Here is a 17821-nt window from a genome sequence, read left to right as displayed (position 1 = left end):
TTCATCCACCCCAGGAGCCTTGCCACCGAGGAGCTTTCTAACCACCTCAGTGACTTCGGGCTGGGTAATGGATGAGTCCGCCTCCGAGTCCCCAGTCTCTGCTTCCTCTTCGGAAGACGTGACGATGGGATTGAGGAGATCCTCGAAGTACTCCTTCCACCGCCCGACAACATCCCCAGTCAGGGTCAACAGCTCCCCACCCGCACCGTAAACAGTGCTGGTGGAGAGCTGCTTCTGCCTCCTGAGGCGTCAGATGGTTTGCCAGAATTTCTTCAAGGCCGACCGATTGTCCTCCTCCATAGCCTCCCCGATCTCCTCCCAGACCCGAGTTTTTGCCTCTGCGACCACACGGGCTGCGGCACGCTTGGCCTGCTGGTACCTGTCAGCTGCCTCTGGGGTCCCACCTACCAACAAAGATAAGTAGGACTCCTTCTTCAGCTTGATGGCATCCCTTACTTCCGATGTCCACCACCGGGTTCGGGGATTGCCGCCGCGACAGGCACCAGAGACCTTGCGACCACAGCTACGAGCAGCCTCATCGACAATGGAGGTGGAGAACATGGTCCACTCGGACTCCATGTCTCCAACCTCCCCCGGGATCTGGGAGAAGCGCTCCTGGAGGTGGGAGTTGAAGACCTCGCTGACAGAGGGTTCCGCCAGTCATTCCCAGCAGACCCTCACGATACGTTTGGGCCTGCCAGGTCTTACCGGCTTCCTACCCTCCCAGCGGATCCAACTCACCACCAGGTGGTGATCAGTGGCCGAAGGTCAGATGATACAACTACAAAGTCGATCATCAACCTCCGGCTCAGGGTGTCCTGGTGCCACGTGCACTTATGGACACCCTTGTGCTCGACCATGGTGTTCGTGATGGACAAACTGTGACTAGCACAGAAGTCCAACAACTGAACACCACTCGGGTTCAGATCGGGGAGGCCGTGCTTCCCGATCACCCCCCTCCAGGTCTCACTGTCGCTGCCCACGTGGGCTTTGAAATCTCCCAGGAGAACAATGGAGTCCCCAGTCGGAGCGCTATCTAGTACCCCTCCCAGGGACTCCAGGAAGGTCGGGTACTCTGCACTGCTGCTCGGCCCGTAGGCAGAGACAACGGTGAGAGACCTGTCCCCGACCCGAAGGCGTAGGGACGCGACCCTCTCGTTCACCGGAGTGAACTCCAACACTTGGCGACTGAACTGGGGAATAATAAACAATGTGACCCCAGCTCTCCGCCTCTCCCCGTGGGCGACGCCAGAAAAATGAAGCGTCCAGCCCCTCTCCAGGAGTTGGGTACCAGAGCCCAAGCTGTGCGTGGAGGTGAGCCCGACTATCTCTAGTCGGTATCTCTCAACCTCCCGCACAAGCTCAGGCTCCTCCCCTGAAAAAAAAAAAATTAAAATAATAATAATAATAATAATAATAATGGTTTATTCCATTATTATTATTATTATTATTTTTTTTTATAATTAAATTTGTAAAAATCTAAAAAAAAAAAAAAAAAAAAAAAACCACTTCTTTCACATTGTCATTATGGGGTATTGAGTGTAGAATTTCATCCATTCTGGAATAAGGCTGTATTAACAAAATGTGGAAAAAGTGAAATGCTGTCAATACTTCCGGGTGCACTCTATATTCTGGTTTACAGGTCAGGTTTCAGACTGTGTATACTGGTCCTATGTCCTAGATGAACTCCAACATCCAAACATACCTCAACATGAACATGTTGACCCAGCATTCTCACCAGGAATTTTTAGCAGTGTAATGGGATGGAAGAATCGCCATAAAAGCCAGGGGTTTGTGGGCCGCTTAGGTACTGCCCTGGTGGCGGACCCAGGGGAGCAAAGCCCACTGAAGCCTTTGCATTATGGGCTTTTAAAGAGCCTTCTTTGTCTGTCTAAACATACCAAATAGCTCTGGAATTCACTTAATTGGACCTTATATTTTTACCAAGATTCCAAAATATTGGATAGCCAGGGACTTAAGCTCACAATAACACCGAAATCATGAGCTCACAACAACATTTACTAAAACTGAAACATTTACATGTACATTTCTATCATAGATTTGATTAAAGCAGGGGTCACCAACGCTGTTCCTGGAGGGCATCTGCCCTGCATGTTTTCTAACTCACCCTGATCCACTCCCAGGCAATTAACTCTATCAGGTGTGCTCAGCCAATCAAGAGCACACTTTTAAAAATCTGGTGTGACTTGAGTAGGTAGATGTAGAAAACATGCAGGACAGGTTCCCTCCAGGAACAGGGTTGTTGACCCCTGGATTAAAGAATGCTCAGGCACAGGGTTCTGGCTATGGTGGGCGGCACAGAGCAGTACCACCCAGCACTACAAATTTCCTCCCGACTCTTGGGTTCAAATTTCCTCCCCCGCTTAGCATGGATTTTCCAAAAAATTAACTAAAATGTTGCTGAAAAATGTACCAATTTGATCATATTTCAAGCTTATAGAATCATACTTTTGTTTTATTTTGCAATTAAAACCAAATAATTAAAGAAGTAAGAAATATATTTCTCATTTTCTTCATATCTCTGCTACAAACAGTAGAGAGATTAGCAGTCAGCTTGTTTCAGCAATCGCTGAAAGTAGATCAGAGCAGATTGAGACGCTGTGCATCTCAGTCCACTCTGACCTAAAAGGAAAATATAAACTCCATTAAAATGTTTGATTAAAATAATCCAGAGTCTTGGTGTTCATAGATGCTGATACATTCAAAGGTTTACGGTTTATTTTACAATTTACCGGCTTTAGAGGTATAAAGCCCTAGAGCATCAGTGGGCTTTGCTCCCCTTGACCCCAGCCGTGAGCCACAATCACGTAATTTACCCGGCACTAAAATGGTTCTAGCTAGAACCCTGCTCAGGCAGTAATGTCAATTCTTTGTTTTTTCATCTTGTTGCAAGCTGACTCAGAGCTGAAAGTTTATGCATCATTTCCTTCAGTAGAAGTCATAAGGAGGTTGTCCAGGATTTCTTCTTTCAGTCTGGTTCGGTGGGGGGTCATGTTCCTCTTCATATTGGAAAAAACCCCTTTCACAGTCTGAAAATATAAATTAATTGAAACCTCAGCCTTGGGCTGACCGTCTCCTCTTAGTGCATGCATATTGAGGCACTACAAGTAAATGCATTTAATAAGTTTTGTTTTAAGATGCTAATCATGTTGTCTACAATCTAAATTTCTTCAAGTCAATAATATGAGTGCCATGTGTAATATAATATCAGGGTAAATTTCAAAAATATCATATATGAAACTCTCAAATGTTGTACCAGGCTCATTACGTTGGTGAAGAGTTGGTAAACAGCGTGTCGTGACGACCATGTTACGGTTGTTTTCTCATAGTAAGAGAGTTTTTATTTGTTAGTGATTTTCTATGGCAACCGGGCTTCAAACATGCTCCAACAAACAGCCCGAAGCAAGCAAACACCTGGACATTAACATTACAGTAACTTGGAGGCTTATTTTAAATCAAATGACACCTCTTTCCTAATGTTTTAATACAGACAACAAACTACAACTGACCAAAACCGCTTTTCCCAAAAAATGAGGTGTCTTATGTTCTCTGTGAATTACATTGATCTTGACGAGACCGGAGCTCAGGGACCATTACCACGGCAAAAGGAAATGCTTTGATTAAAAACTCAGTAACATCACATTTATGTTTTGTAGTGCCACTTAACTCACATCACACATCAATGAGCTCCTTCTGTTTGTACTACGGCACTTGCATTGGAAAAATTGACTTTTTAAATAATTTCCTTTGTTAAATATGAAATGAAAAATGAACTACCTCTGATTATACGAAAACACCTAGATTGAAATAAATTACATTTTAAGAACACATTTGTAAACCTCCATTGTTTTTATAACCTAATAGTGAAAATATGCACATTTTTGTCACTTTTGTGATTTTATGCAGTGTTGCTTAGTTTTCTTTGTTTTGGGGTTTCTAAATGGTATCAAATATGTGATCTGATGAAATTAAAACTGTGAACCTGTGAACTGTGAAACAACTGTGACTTTTTTGCTTGTACTACAAGCTATAAATACAAAGTTCTTAGACTTAGACTTGTTTTTATTGTCATTCAGTAAAAAAAAATCACAGATGCTGTCACAGAATGAAATATTGAAGCGCTGCTCAAATAGATAAAAACACAGAATAAAATCACAGAATAAAAGTCCAAGGTGTGTGATAGTGATAAATTGGGTTTGAAAAAAAAATATCTGTCTTTGTATCTGTATATGCACAGCATACAAAAATAAAGGACACGATATTGCACATATGAAGATGCTACAAGGATAAAGTTGCTACCAGATGCTACAGTGTATTATATATCCTACATTCTGTATTGCACACTTCTTTCTATCAGTTTGTATTTAATTGTCTAATTGTCTTATGGCAGTTAGGAAAAACCTGTCCCTGAATCTGCGTGTTTTGCACCTCAGGTTACAGTCCCGTCTACCTGAGGGCACATCCCTTTAACAGTTTAACAAGGGATATGAAATGTCCCTGATTATCCTTCTTGCCCTGGACAAGCAGCACTGTTCTGCCAATTCACCAATGGTTGGCAGCCTGGCCCTAATAGTCTTCTCTGCCACCCACACATCCCTCTCCAGTGCCTTCCTGTCTGCAAGGCTGCTGATTTCATGCCACAGAGAGATACAACTGGTTAGTACATTGTTCATCTGTTAAGGAGGTGAGGACAGCCAGGCTCAGATGGGCACTCTATATCCTGCGGAGAAAGTGCAGATGCAGGTTGGCCTTTTTTCACCAGAGAGGATATGTGCAGAGACCGGATCAGGTTGTCTGAGACATGAACCCCCAGGAATTGTGATTTCTGCACAATCTACACAGCAGAGTCCTTGATGTAAATGGGTGAAGTCGATCACCACCTCCTTGGTTTTCTCCAAATTCAGGCTCAGATTGTTGTTGTTGCACCAATCAGTTAAGAGTCTCACCTCCTCTCTGTCGTGCGTGTCATCCTCATTCTGAATGAGCCTCACTACAGTTGTGTCGTCAGCATATTTGATTATGTGATTTTTGCTGAACTTTGCACAGCAGTCATAGGTCATGAAGGTGAAGAGGGTGGGACTGAGATTTCATTTTGAGGTATTGAGATTTCGTTCAAATTTATTACAATAAAAAATCTTCAAAATTATATAAGCATACATTTTTCCTATTTTAATGCTGTAGTACAATCAGAAGCAGCTCATTGGTGTGTGATGTGAGATTGGTTGCACTACAAGCAATAAATAAAATGTTGAGATTTTATTCAAATTTATTGGAATAAAAAAATCCATGAAATTATATAATCAAAGTCAAAGTGTACTTTATTGTCAAAAATCTATGTAACAGGGTTAGCACAGAAGATTGAAATTGCGTTTGACCAGTCTCCAGTGTGCAGTTAAACTCAACATATAGATAAGACATTGACAATAATCACACACACACGGTGTGCAGTAAAAACTAACATACTGATACATGAATTTCCATTTCTCTCTCTGACACATTTTACTCAAAACCACACACACACATGTGCAGTAACTAAATAATAGTAAATAATAGTACATTTTTCCAATCTAAGTGCTGTAGTACAACCAAAGGGAGCTCATTGATGTGTGATGTGAGTTTTGTGGCACTACAAACAATAAATGTGATGTTATTTTGATTTTTTAATCAAAGCATTTACTTTCGCAATGGTAATTTGTTGACTGTCCCTGAGCTCCGGTCTCACAGCCGGCTGCATGTCAAGATCAATGTAATTCTCAAAGATCGGAGGACGTGTCATTTTGGGGGAAAAAACAATTTTGGTCAGTGTCTGTATTACAACGTTGGAAAGAGGTGTCATTTGATTTAATATGGTGATTTGCTTTGAAGTTATTGATTCCGGAAGGTTGAATCTTTGAATATCTTTCCAACTTTACTTAACTGTGGCTCTAGCATTTGGAGGAACAATGTTTAATCGGTCTAGTCCCACAACAACACACAGAGGATATTATTATTGTTTTCCTTTACATGAGAGTCCAAACGCCAGAGAACCGTCGTGGGCTGCCCATGAAAAGGCACGTTCATGAGTAATGAATAAAAACTGTCCGATGTGAAACGGCAGTAGAAAGATGAGTCACGATTGATATCTTGAAATGGCTTTGATGAAGGTTGATGAATGAAGAAGCAGCAGGTCATGAACTGACAACGGAGCTATGAGAGCATTGCATTGTAGAGGCGCGTACATTGACGGAGCCAATCTCAGATTGCCTGGTGGTATATTTTATCCTATATAACCCACATATGAAGCAAACAAACACACGTGCATAGTTGTTAAAACAAGCCAAAGCTCTGCTTCGAACTGTTGTTAAATATTTGCCTGAATCCATGTAAGTTAGCCAGGTACAATCAGTATAGAGAAATTATTATTTTCCCACTACACACCCTTGAAAACAACATAACCGCCCAATTTGCAGTGTAATTTTTTTCAGGCAACAGCATGACGGGCCGTTACTCTGTTATAATGCTGGTGAGAACCATGAGACTGTGAAATTAAGAATGGTCTTGGGTCATGAAGTGAATGTCTGAGGTTTATTGTGCCTGGATGCCGGTCTATACTGTAAAAAGTGAATCTCTTCTGTACAGGTTTTTTTTTTTCTGGAGAACCTTGGTGAACTGTTCGTATGACTTTGTGAAATGATCGATTACTTGGCAAATCAGGATGGACCCTTATTACATGCACCAGGAGGGAGCATTAGCTGGCATGTTAGAGCAACCTCTAGTGCTGAACATTGAAGCCAAGGCAGGAGGGTCAAAACCTACAGTTTCTTGACTGGCTGCTGATGGCTCCAAAAACAAAGTCAGTCCTCATAGAACTCCATTAAAAGGTCCCACCTTATAGCAGAAATAAACCTGCTACAAAAAATAAGTTTGGTCTGTGTGGTTAGTTTCTATGTTAAAGACAACCCTATGAGGTGAGTGGGGAGGCAGACAACTCCTGAGTTTAAGCAGTTTTAAACCATAAGGTTATAGGGTGTGGTCAGTCAGCTGCTACCAAGGTCCTAGTGGTGGATGCTACTAGGCCATCGACAATTAATTTAGTAGTTGACAAGTCATTTGCTTTGAACCTTGAACCAATGAAGCAGTGTTTCAGTCCGCTGCGTCACTCCTCTACAGAAGTGGCAACTCCGCTTCCTAACTCCTCTCAAAGCATTAAAATATGTCAATCGTGAGTCACTTTTGTGCGGATGAAATTAACTAACTGGGACTACTGTCTTAAAATGAAATGAGAATCATCCTCCGTTCCGTTGCTCCAAACACTGCGCCGCCGAGTCAAGTTCGAAAGATAGAGTCCGCTCGGAATTAATAACTTCAAAGCGAATCGCTGTTTAAATCAAATGACACCTCTTTCCAAACATTATAATACAAACAATAAACTGCAATTGATCAAACAAAAAATTTTTTCCCCTTCCAAAATGAGACATCCTGGCTGACGTGCAGCAGCCCAAGACTCTATGGCTGCAGATCTGCAGACTCCAGCAGCCAGCTGAGCTCAGCTCAGACATATGGAGAGACTTTCATGCCATTAATGTCTGAAAGGAAATGCTTTTGGCAAAAACTACAAATTTTTTCTATCTATATCCAGAGATCAAGGATCCAGTGACCAATTTCATATTTATTTACTTTAAGACTCAATAAAATGTTGTTGACATAGACAACCTGTAAAGCCTGCTTGTAGCAAACAGAAAATTCACAGGAGGAATCGATAAGGAATCGGATTGATAAGCGGAATCGATAATGGTATTGATATCGATAAAATGCGATTTACGTATGATCTGACTAGTCGACTAATTGCAGAAATAATCGTTGACTAGTCGACTCTCAAAATAGTCCTTTGTGGTAGCTCTACTGTGCACTTAATTGTAACAAGGGCCATCTAAGAAGTCAGTGCTTCAGCATTTTGGGTGAGTGAAATTAATTTTATTTTATTTTTGTGTGACAGGTAGTGTTTGCTACACTAACAGCACCATGGATTTTAAGGCTATATGCTGGTCATAATTTGTAATAACTGCACGCAAGCCACCTGTTATAAAAGCCACCACCCAGTCCACAAAAATATATTAATCACCCAAACCTAGCTTACCTAGCTTGGTACATTCAAGATAGGTGGGCATGTTCAGGCTTCACGCCAGTCTTGTGCATGCTTCACCCTGTTACCATTTATAGTTTGGCCAGGACTTAGGTGGTGTGTGGCACTGTCAAGATGGCGAGATCTTAGAGGCACCCCACTGAAGTTCAGCACTGACACTCACAAATTCAAGGAAAGTGGGTACCGTATTTCTGGCACCCACTTTCCATAAAATAAACGGCCACAAAAGACTGGCCGTTTTTTTTTTTTTTTTTTTTTTTAATACCGTGTTCAGACACGGGACGTAAATGAGGCAGAGCGTAATTCAAGCCCGGTGATTATTAATAAAATGCTGCTTGTTGCTTGCACTGTAATATGTTGTTAAGTTTTACACATATCCCTGGGTGTGATGAACCAAACCGCTTTAGATCAAAGCCCTCTGCATGGCTGCGAACCCATGCACCTGCTAAGTTGGAGACCGCAAAGGGCTGTCATTTGTCACTTTTGTGTTTTCACTCCTACCTCTCCCGTCATATTTTAAAAGTTTTTGCAGGGAACCCGCCGATTACATTTAGATCATGAATCAGATACATTTGGCAGAAAAGTCTGCAAATATGATCAGTTTTACAACACGGAGTCAGAAAAAGATGCTCAAATGACCCTCAATTCATGGAGGAAATTGTACGTACCATAATGTTGATTTGGTGGCTGATGATTGTATAAAGTAGTGGAGCTCGTTGAGGGACAAATTGATCCAGGATCAGCTGCTGTTCCTGCGTCAAATTGCATAAAGATGCGACAGAGAACTTTAAAAGGGTCAAGCGCATATCGACATCATTGCATGGCCACAGAATTACAGAGTTGAAGAGGCATGAATCAGGCTTTAGGATTTTAAGGTACCCCAGTGGACTGAGGAAAAAAGAGTGACTTGTCTAAATGTAATCTTTTTAATGCACATAATGTCCAGTGCTTATTTAAGGTAGGTGTTTATTTATTTATTTATTTGCCCGGCCATTAAATGAGGCAGGTCCCGATTCAGGATTCCCCACAGATTGTTCGGCTCCTCCTGACTGTAACTAATCCGTTTACATACACATAATGGATTTGTCTGTTTTATACATATAATGGATTTTGATTATGACGGGCAAGATTCGCTGGTCCACCTGTATCCATTATATGTGAGTTTTACTGTACATATAAATAAAATGCCTGAATAGATCCTTGTCATTTGATTGGTGGTTTGTACGTCATATGATATTGAACATTCGTCCCATTTGCCATTTTGTTCCATTTCCCGTGCAATTTTGGTTCCATACGTTTTGTACCGCTGCACACCGTGACCACCTTAACGTAAAAACATGGCGACAGTGCTTAGTTTTAAAAAAATGGCGGTGTTTGATTTGGTAACAGACTAAACGAGCTTATTGACCGTGCTCATTATTCTAACAAAAAAAACCTAATCCAGTACACTGTAAACCCTCTGGAGGCATTTGCAGTATTGGCTGGAACGTCTCCAGCTAAAGTAGAAGCACTGTCAGATGAAGAGCTCCACAAATTTCTTTTGGGATTTTTCACTGAGCTGAGGAAAGCAGACAGTACGTGAACAATTTTGGATTGGATTGTTTTTGAACTATCTTACTGTTTTTGGAAGTTGATTGAGAACAATTTTGGATTGGATTGTTTTTGAACTATCTTACTGTTTTTGGAAGTTGACTGAGAACAGTTTTGGATTGGATTGGATTGCTACTTAAATTTGTGTTGCACTGTTTGGAACCTCTTGACCTCAAAGGACCAGTGACACACACCAGAATATATGTCTCTTTTCTCTTGTATATAAATTAATAAAATATCAAATTTTAGGAGTTATATAAAACAAATAATGAATGTTTTTCCATTAGTGCAATGGAAGAAACATTTCATAATGTGAAAGATGAACATACTTTAAAGCCATGAAGCTTGCGCACTCATCTATGATTCAGGATGCAGTTGGCTCACTGCTGATGATGGCAGCTCCATTCCTAGCAGCAGGATGGTAGTGGTTGCTTCCAAGAATAAAGCTTGACCACGTCTGCCTGGGATGTCACCAGTAAGGACCCAAAGAAGCTACTGTATGTGGCAAATGCTGCAGAACACAGCAGAAGGGCATGTGCCTAAACTTGACATTTTGACACATCATTTTGTTGCTGGCATCAATGTATTTTTGACTTGTATAGTTTTAGATGCATTTCAGATCAGGTCTGTTGATCCTTTGATCTGTTTTTGGATCAATTCTGAATATTATGCCCCACCCCCAAATGGCTTTTTTTTTAATCATACCCATTTTTGTCCCAATCGTTTCATACATTCAGTATTAAGAAACATCTTGTTTTCATTAGAGCTTAGACAATTTGCTGGTCTCGGGCTGTAACCATGCTATGAATCTGGAGCAAAGGGAGCAAGTTATTTCAATTTAGATTACTATAATCCTCATTATGTCAATTCCTCAGGGATGTTTGTGTGAACATGTTGAAACCCGCTTTGATTATGTGTAAGCTTAATATTCATGGCTTAAAAATGCTGTTAATAAACAGTCCTTTTCCCTCTGGTATAGTCACTGTTGTGTCAGATTCCCACATATCAGCCCTGGGCTCCATTGCCAAGGAAAGGAAGATACTCTGTTGTTCATCTTTATCCCTCTCTAAGAAGTAGCACAAGCTACAACCCCAGAGTCAGCTTCTGTCAGCTCTCACATAGCTGTTTTTGTTGTCAATAGTGTCGCACACAGTGTAACTGTGAATATGCTATGTAACCGTAATTACTTGGCACAATAGAACATGGTGACTTCTGACTTTGGTTGACTGAATAATATTTCAGATTATTCTGGTGTTTAATGCCACCTCTGCAAGGTCTCTGTGTTTTTATTATCTGCAGTGTGCCACTGAAGTACTGTTGATATTCAAATTCACCACTAAAGAGGCGTAGTACATTTACCACCTAATTTAAGTGCTGGCTGCTGGAGAAGACAATTAAACCAGCGTTCTGTAATTTAAAAATCAAAAAACTGGCTTTTCACTAGTACTTGTTTATTGAGAGTGCTCTGTTATTTTCAGTTGCTGTTTTAAATCCTGACAAGGTAGGTAACCACAGGGTGTTGCAAAAAGAAATTCCGAACAGAGCTTTCATGCTGATTTATCCACAGTGTTTCTTAAACAGCAAATATTACATTAGAGTTGAGCTGCGAAATCCTTTTGTCTCACCATCTCGTCTGAAGCCACTGGGGCTTTATGAGCATGCACTTTAACAGTTCTGTTCTGAAAAGCACATCAGTCATAGTTATTGCCAGTAGTATATGGAAAATTTGTCACTTCTATGTCTTTATGACACCAATGGTTGCAAAAATTGCGCCATCGGGGGCCAACAAGAGGCAGACTTCATTTCAACTGAACCGTCTTCACCGGCTGATTTAATTCCAGTTTAATCATTTTACATGTTTACAGTATAAAATGTGGGTTTTATGAAGTTGGCAAAATGCAACATTGTCTATCAAATAATTGGAAGTACAGGTAGAGGTTCTGAGGTACAAAGGTGGTTTGTATATGTAGCTCAAAATGAGTGAAGACAGCTACAGCTGAGATATTGTGAGACCGCGTTCAGACAGGGGTTGGCAATCCGGCTCGCTTTCTAGCGTTCAGACCTGCTGTTTCAGATCTGACTCATCCTACACACAAATCCAAATCAATCCGGCACAAGCCGAAAAAGGTGTGTCTGGAAGTGAGAGTATGGGGGGGGTGCATTTGGATGTGGACATAACAGCACACACAGCACGGGGGTGTGATCTGGACGTGTGTGACACATGGAAGAGAACGCACCCAGCGGATTTTCTTTTCGAGAAGGTGCCACAGAGAAAGAAGGTTGTTTGCTGTCTTTGTTGTTGCTGTCGCACTGAATGCTGCCATAGTGGAGAGGACGCTGTGGGCACACAGACGTTTGATGCCATGATCCCCCAGTTAGCCAGATTCTATCCACATTTGCGTTCAGACTTTGGGCAGATCCCGCTCAAATCCAGCTCAACCCTCTTCTTGGCTTAAGTCTGATTTGCGGCATACAGATTCAGAAAAAAAATACTGTTACACCGGAGCACCTGGAGGGAACCCACGCAAACACGGGGAGAACATGCAAACGCCACACAGAAAGGCCACAGGTGGCAATTGAACCCATGACCTTCTTGCTGTGAGATGACAGTGCTAACCACTAAGCCACCATGATGCCCACATAAAGAGCAGTGAAAAGAAATTTTAGAAGGATTATTTTTACATTATTCATATTAGTACAATTCACAGAGCAGACAACTCTTTGGAATAAAGAGTTGAAATACCAGTAGATAGACCTGGGTTCAATTCCAGGACGGGTTCAATTCCAGGACACACTACCTCAGCACCACCAGTGGGCCTCAGGATTCTGTCAAACAACCTATCACTGAAGGTTAACCTTTGGAAAGCAAATTAATACTTAAATTACAATACACGATAATGTTGTCTCCATTTTTTAATTAAAAGACATTCACAATATTGAACTCATTTGGATGTATTTTTTTAACACCATCAGTACAAGCTCCACAAAAATAATGCTGTTTCTCTGTAAATTGTTTTTCTTCTAGCTCTTTGTTCCATACTTTCAGAATGGTTTAGCAGAATGCGCATTGTACTGCCATTAACCTTTACTTATCAAGCAGTAGTAAAACATTTAATAAGTCTCAGTGTAATGAATTTTTTGATGGGTTACTCTAACTTTTATAAGCAGCAATGTAATTATGGTTTTATGCTTTTGGGGGGGGTGAACAGCCAGAATTTTATGCTCTTACCAAGTGTATTTACCAACTATAACAAAAGAACTTAATTCAGCTGTCAGAGTTGAATCTTGGTTTCAGGGAAGAAGGGAGAATTTCATTCAGGTTTGCAACAGCAGCAGCATTTACTGTGGTTTACGTAGCTGCAGTGTGATATTGCAAGACATCTGCAATGCGATTTCAAATCCGTTGTCACCGTCCGAATGGTTCCCCCTAAAAATTGGTCCGCTCTGCCTTCACTGCGCATGCGTCATTAGCTGCGGTTCACTGATTATCACCTCGTTTCTGCTTAAAACTGACTAGAATGATTTAAGAGGGTTTACCTTGTCATCTGATGGTTAATAATCCACATTAATCCATTTGATCGCTTGGGTGAAGAGAGTCAGAGGAGCTGCTGAGGTCTGAAATGACACATGCGCAGTGGAGGCAGGACAGACCCATTTTTAGGGGGGACCGTTCGGTCTGCGACACAGTAAGCCTAACCATGAGTACATATGAATCTATTTTATTATAGCCAAGTGGCCTCTGTGCACATGTGTGTGTGCGTGTGTATGGCTTAGATCAGGGGTGGCCAAGTTCGGTCCTCAAGAGCCACCTTCCTGACACTCTTAGTTGTCTCCTTGCTCCAACACCTGAATCCAATGAAAGGCTCATTAAAAGTCTGCTAACGAGTCTTTCATTGGATTCAGGTGTGTTGGAGCAGGGAGACAACTAAGAGTGTCAGGAAGGTGGCTCTCGAGGACCGAACTTGTCCACCCCTGGCTTAGATCATGCAAAAACCGAGGAGAGCTGACATTTGCCGTTTGGCATGCTTATGTATTTTGTTTATGTTTATGTATTTTGGGGAAGAATGCTGCAAAAAGAGAAAGTTGTTAGGACAAATATTTTTGGAGAAATTACCATTTCTAGCTAAACAATAAACAATGGATGCTGTACTGCAATGCACCATGGCAGTTCAGGGTTTTGAGGTTTTAAATGTTGTTATTATGGTTTATGTTAGTTTAACAGTGTTGATATGTTGTTGATATGGTTTGCAGCTTAATTGGTTTAGTCAGTTTAGATAGGTCTCATGTTGCTATTATAATGAGTGACTTAAGTTTCATGTTGGTACCATGAGTGAAATTTCATGGTTTTAATGTCTTCAGCAACTGTCTGTTTGTCAAATTAAAATCACTTGCTTATAGTAGCTGTGTGTGTGTGTGTGTGTGTGTGTGTGTGTGTGTGTGTGTGTGTGCGTGCGTGCGTGCGTGCGTGCGTGCGTGCGTGCGTGCGTGCGTGCGTGCGTGCGTGCGTGTTGCTAACTACTTTCTGGACTCATGCCATTCCAGCAGGGGGCGGGAAGTCATCTTTATATTAATAGGTGTGAATGATTTTAAGTTCAATGTAAGTACATAATAAAAAATACATGGATGTTGCAAGAAAGTGAAAACACTTATTTCCATTGTGGTCCATTTAAAAATCAAATGAAAAAATAGAAGTTAAAAAAAATAATAATCTATATGATGAATTTATTAATTTATATACCGCCAATTCACGATGAAATCTTCTCAAGGCGCTTCACACAACATAAAAAACTGAATAAAAAATTTAAAACACAATAAAAAGATGACCATAAAAGAATAAAAGCACATCATAATACTAATGATAAAACAGGGAAAACAAATGAGTCTTTAAACGTGACTTAAAAGTCTCCACAGTATCCGACTGCCAAATGTGTGCCGGGAGATTGTTCCACAGAGCTGGGGCACGGTAGGAGAAAGCTCTGTGACTGGCAGACTTTTTATTCACCCTGGGAACACACAGAAGTCCTGCACCCTGAGAACACGGGGCCCGAGCTGGTACATAAGGGCTTACCAGGTCAGCCACATAGGGAGGTGCAAGTCCATGAACAATTTTATGAACTAATAACAGTACCTTAAAATCCGATCTTGCAGCAACTGGAAGCCAGTGCAGGGATGCCAAAATGGGCGTAATGTGGTCAAACTTTCTACTTTGTGTCAAAAGTCTGACAGCAGCATTTTGAACCAGTTGAAGACCCCTAATCCTGGACTGCGGTAAGCCAGAAAATAGAGCATTACAATAGTCCAATCTAGAAGAGACAAATGCATTTTCAAGATTGGGGAATTTCATTTTGTGCATATCTTTATTCTTTCTTTCTTTGAGTTCTTTCTGTTCCTTTTTTTTTCATATGGGCTTGATGGAGTTGGTGTGTGTGGGAGCAGTGGGTTCCAATACTCAGCTCTAACCAGGAATTGAACTCATGGTTAATAGACAGCTACTCTACGGACTGAGCTGTAGTTGTTCTGTGCAAACAGTATGTATTATTAAGTAGAGTGAAAGTTTACTGATAACTTGTGAATGCAAAACATATATTGTTTCTCCTTATTTACCACCAACGCTGTCATTTGACTGCTTAAAGTTTGTGAGTGGGTTTTCATTATCTGTTAATTTGGGAGATTTTTGTGGCCAAGACTGTGGGACGTGGGATTGTATTCAAAACTTGTCAGTAATTGAATGCATTGCCCTCAAAAGACTTAAAACAAACAGCCAATCATTCTGCACAACAACAATTTACTTAGTCATTTATTGTGAGCTTTCGGGTACTTGGTGGTATGTTGTGTACATGTTGTCTTGCTTTCTTATCAAGCCAACCTGACCATGTAAATTGCCATTTCATTTTGTGTCCTAAGATTTTCTTTTGCTGCACTTTGCTACTTTGTTTTGTTTTTCAGGTCTTCTCAGTTCTGATGTCAACTGTGTGAGATAATAGTGCATTATTTGTATTTTTACAGTCACAGAAATCCAATCAACACAACATGTGCTGAAATAATGAGGTGTTGATTAGCAGTTAAATTTGCATTTAACTACAGAATTTAGAAGTTTAAAATCATCTGGCTTCTTAATGCACTTTTTATGGTTATACTGTGTTTGAGTAGATGACCCCTCAGCATCACACCAGCTGCCATCCTCCAAAAGCAAAAGGCCCTTAGTGGTTTACTGTGGTATGTTCATGTGCAAACATGGGGACTTTAACCAGCTTTCTCCCTATGATGTTACCTGTAATGGATCCAATGTCCATGTGGATTAACTGACTGAACACACAGGTGCCTCAGTCCTGTGGATGCCAGCAACTAGACAAGGACAAGGGGGTGCCCGCCTGGCTGTGGCAGATAGATGGCTGTTTTTAGGCGGTGGAGGTGTTGATGGGCTGATTGTATTTTCGGGGTGATTGCCTGCCATGGCCCAGGGCAGTTCCATCATGCGGTGGATATGGCAGTGTGCTGCACCTGAGCATGTTCTAGACCTGACCTGAATAATAACAATTACATTGTAGATAAATAAATGTTTGAGATAGAGGTTTTAAGTTTTCTGTTTGTATCTCCCACCATGTAAAAGATTAACTTTTCTCCTCATACATGTGTTCCATAGGAAGTCATTGGTATTTTATTTTTAAAAGAATATTTGCAAGATTGGCTTGAATACTTTCCAGTAGTACTAAGTTTGTTTTTTCAGAGGGATAGTTTCTACATGTCCTTACTATTACCTTATGTCCTTTCCACTCTTATATAGTCTTTCATTTGCTTTTTCATTATTATAAAATTGACCCAAGTGCCACAGTCTTAGACCTCTGGGTTAGTTCTGAATAAGTGTGAAATGAAACAAAGGCAGGACCAATTTAGGAGCATTGAGGGGAAAAACAGCTAGTTCTTAGGAAATTGCAAAGTTTAAATGTCTACTCATCCATGTCACAGTTTTCTGAAATGGTATGAACAGTTACTTCAGGTATGCAGGCAACAACTAAACAGTGAAGCAGGATATCATGTCACTTTTTATTGTGGGGCCAATTACAGTTTTACAACAATATATGCAGTTAATGCTGTGTTTCATTTTGTGTTTTGATATGATTAAAGAATTCCATTTTTATGCTCTGGGTCATGTCAAGTACAGGCAGGTTTTATCAACAATAAAATTGTTTACTTGGTGTTGTACTGTGTGATAGGACTTGTTTCAAAAGGATTACGATCTCAAGATAATCATAGGAGAGGTGATGGTCTAGTGGTTAAGCAGTGGGCTAGACACCAGAGGACCCTCTGTTCAAACCCCCATCTGGCCAGAACATCACTAAGGGCCCTTGGGCAAGGTCCTTATTCCCCCAAGTTGCTCCCAGTGTGTAGTGAGCACCTTGCGTGTGAGGCATTACTGTAAAGCACTTTGAATGTCAGATATAGATGGAAAAACACTATATAAATGCAGTCCAACTACCACTTTACCTCAGATTTTCTTCAATGATTTGAGCATGCTGACACCACAATGAATGTGTGAAATTTTGAAAATAAAGTAAATGATTCTGACTAAAAAGGCATACTGTTAGCACAATAAAGATGTTTGAGAATAAGATAAATGTGCTCATAAGACAGGTGTTTAGAGCCTAACATGACATTTTTTCAAGAATAGTTGTATGAAATTAAAGTAAAAATCATATAATTATGCAGTGTGTGTGTGTGTACTAGCACGTATACTCTGGATTGGGTAGTGTTTATAAAATAGGGTGCTGACATTTTTCAAGACTGAACATTTCTATAATGAGTTGGAATGGTGTGTGAGTCCAGAATGTTTTTAGAACCTTAGACCTCAACGATTTTTTTGAATAAGAAGTCACCCCTTTTATTTCCCATTAATTACATAATTTCTTAATGTTAATTTCTTAATGTATTTATAAACTGTATACTTACATATACTTATTATTATCATCAGTATTCATTCATTCATTCATTCATCTTTTATTTTATTATTACTTTTGGCTGATTTGACTTCTCCTGTGTTCACACGCAGTAAGATTGCGAGCTCTTGCTTGCCTCTACTGGTGGTTGGCT

The 17821-nt window shown here is 40.7% G+C and overlaps 1 protein-coding gene and 1 long non-coding RNA gene across 2 annotated transcripts in view; both read left to right on the top strand.

Moving 5' to 3' along the window:
• Positions 1-17821, top strand: part of rngtt (RNA guanylyltransferase and 5'-phosphatase) — a 358809-nt gene that overhangs the window by 319056 nt on the left and 21932 nt on the right. The window lies entirely within an intron of this gene.
• LOC117502886 lies at positions 1304-17131 on the top strand. Its single transcript, XR_004558425.1, has 3 exons — positions 1304-1314; positions 4455-4460; positions 16988-17131. It is a non-coding gene; the product is annotated as an uncharacterized LOC117502886 (long non-coding RNA).

This window comes from Thalassophryne amazonica, chromosome 21 (genome assembly GCF_902500255.1).
Source record: "Thalassophryne amazonica chromosome 21, fThaAma1.1, whole genome shotgun sequence".
In the NCBI taxonomy this organism is placed as follows: domain Eukaryota; kingdom Metazoa; phylum Chordata; class Actinopteri; order Batrachoidiformes; family Batrachoididae; genus Thalassophryne; species Thalassophryne amazonica.
The sequence above is the reverse complement of the archived record's forward strand: the minus strand, read 5'-3'. Positions and strand labels throughout refer to the sequence as shown.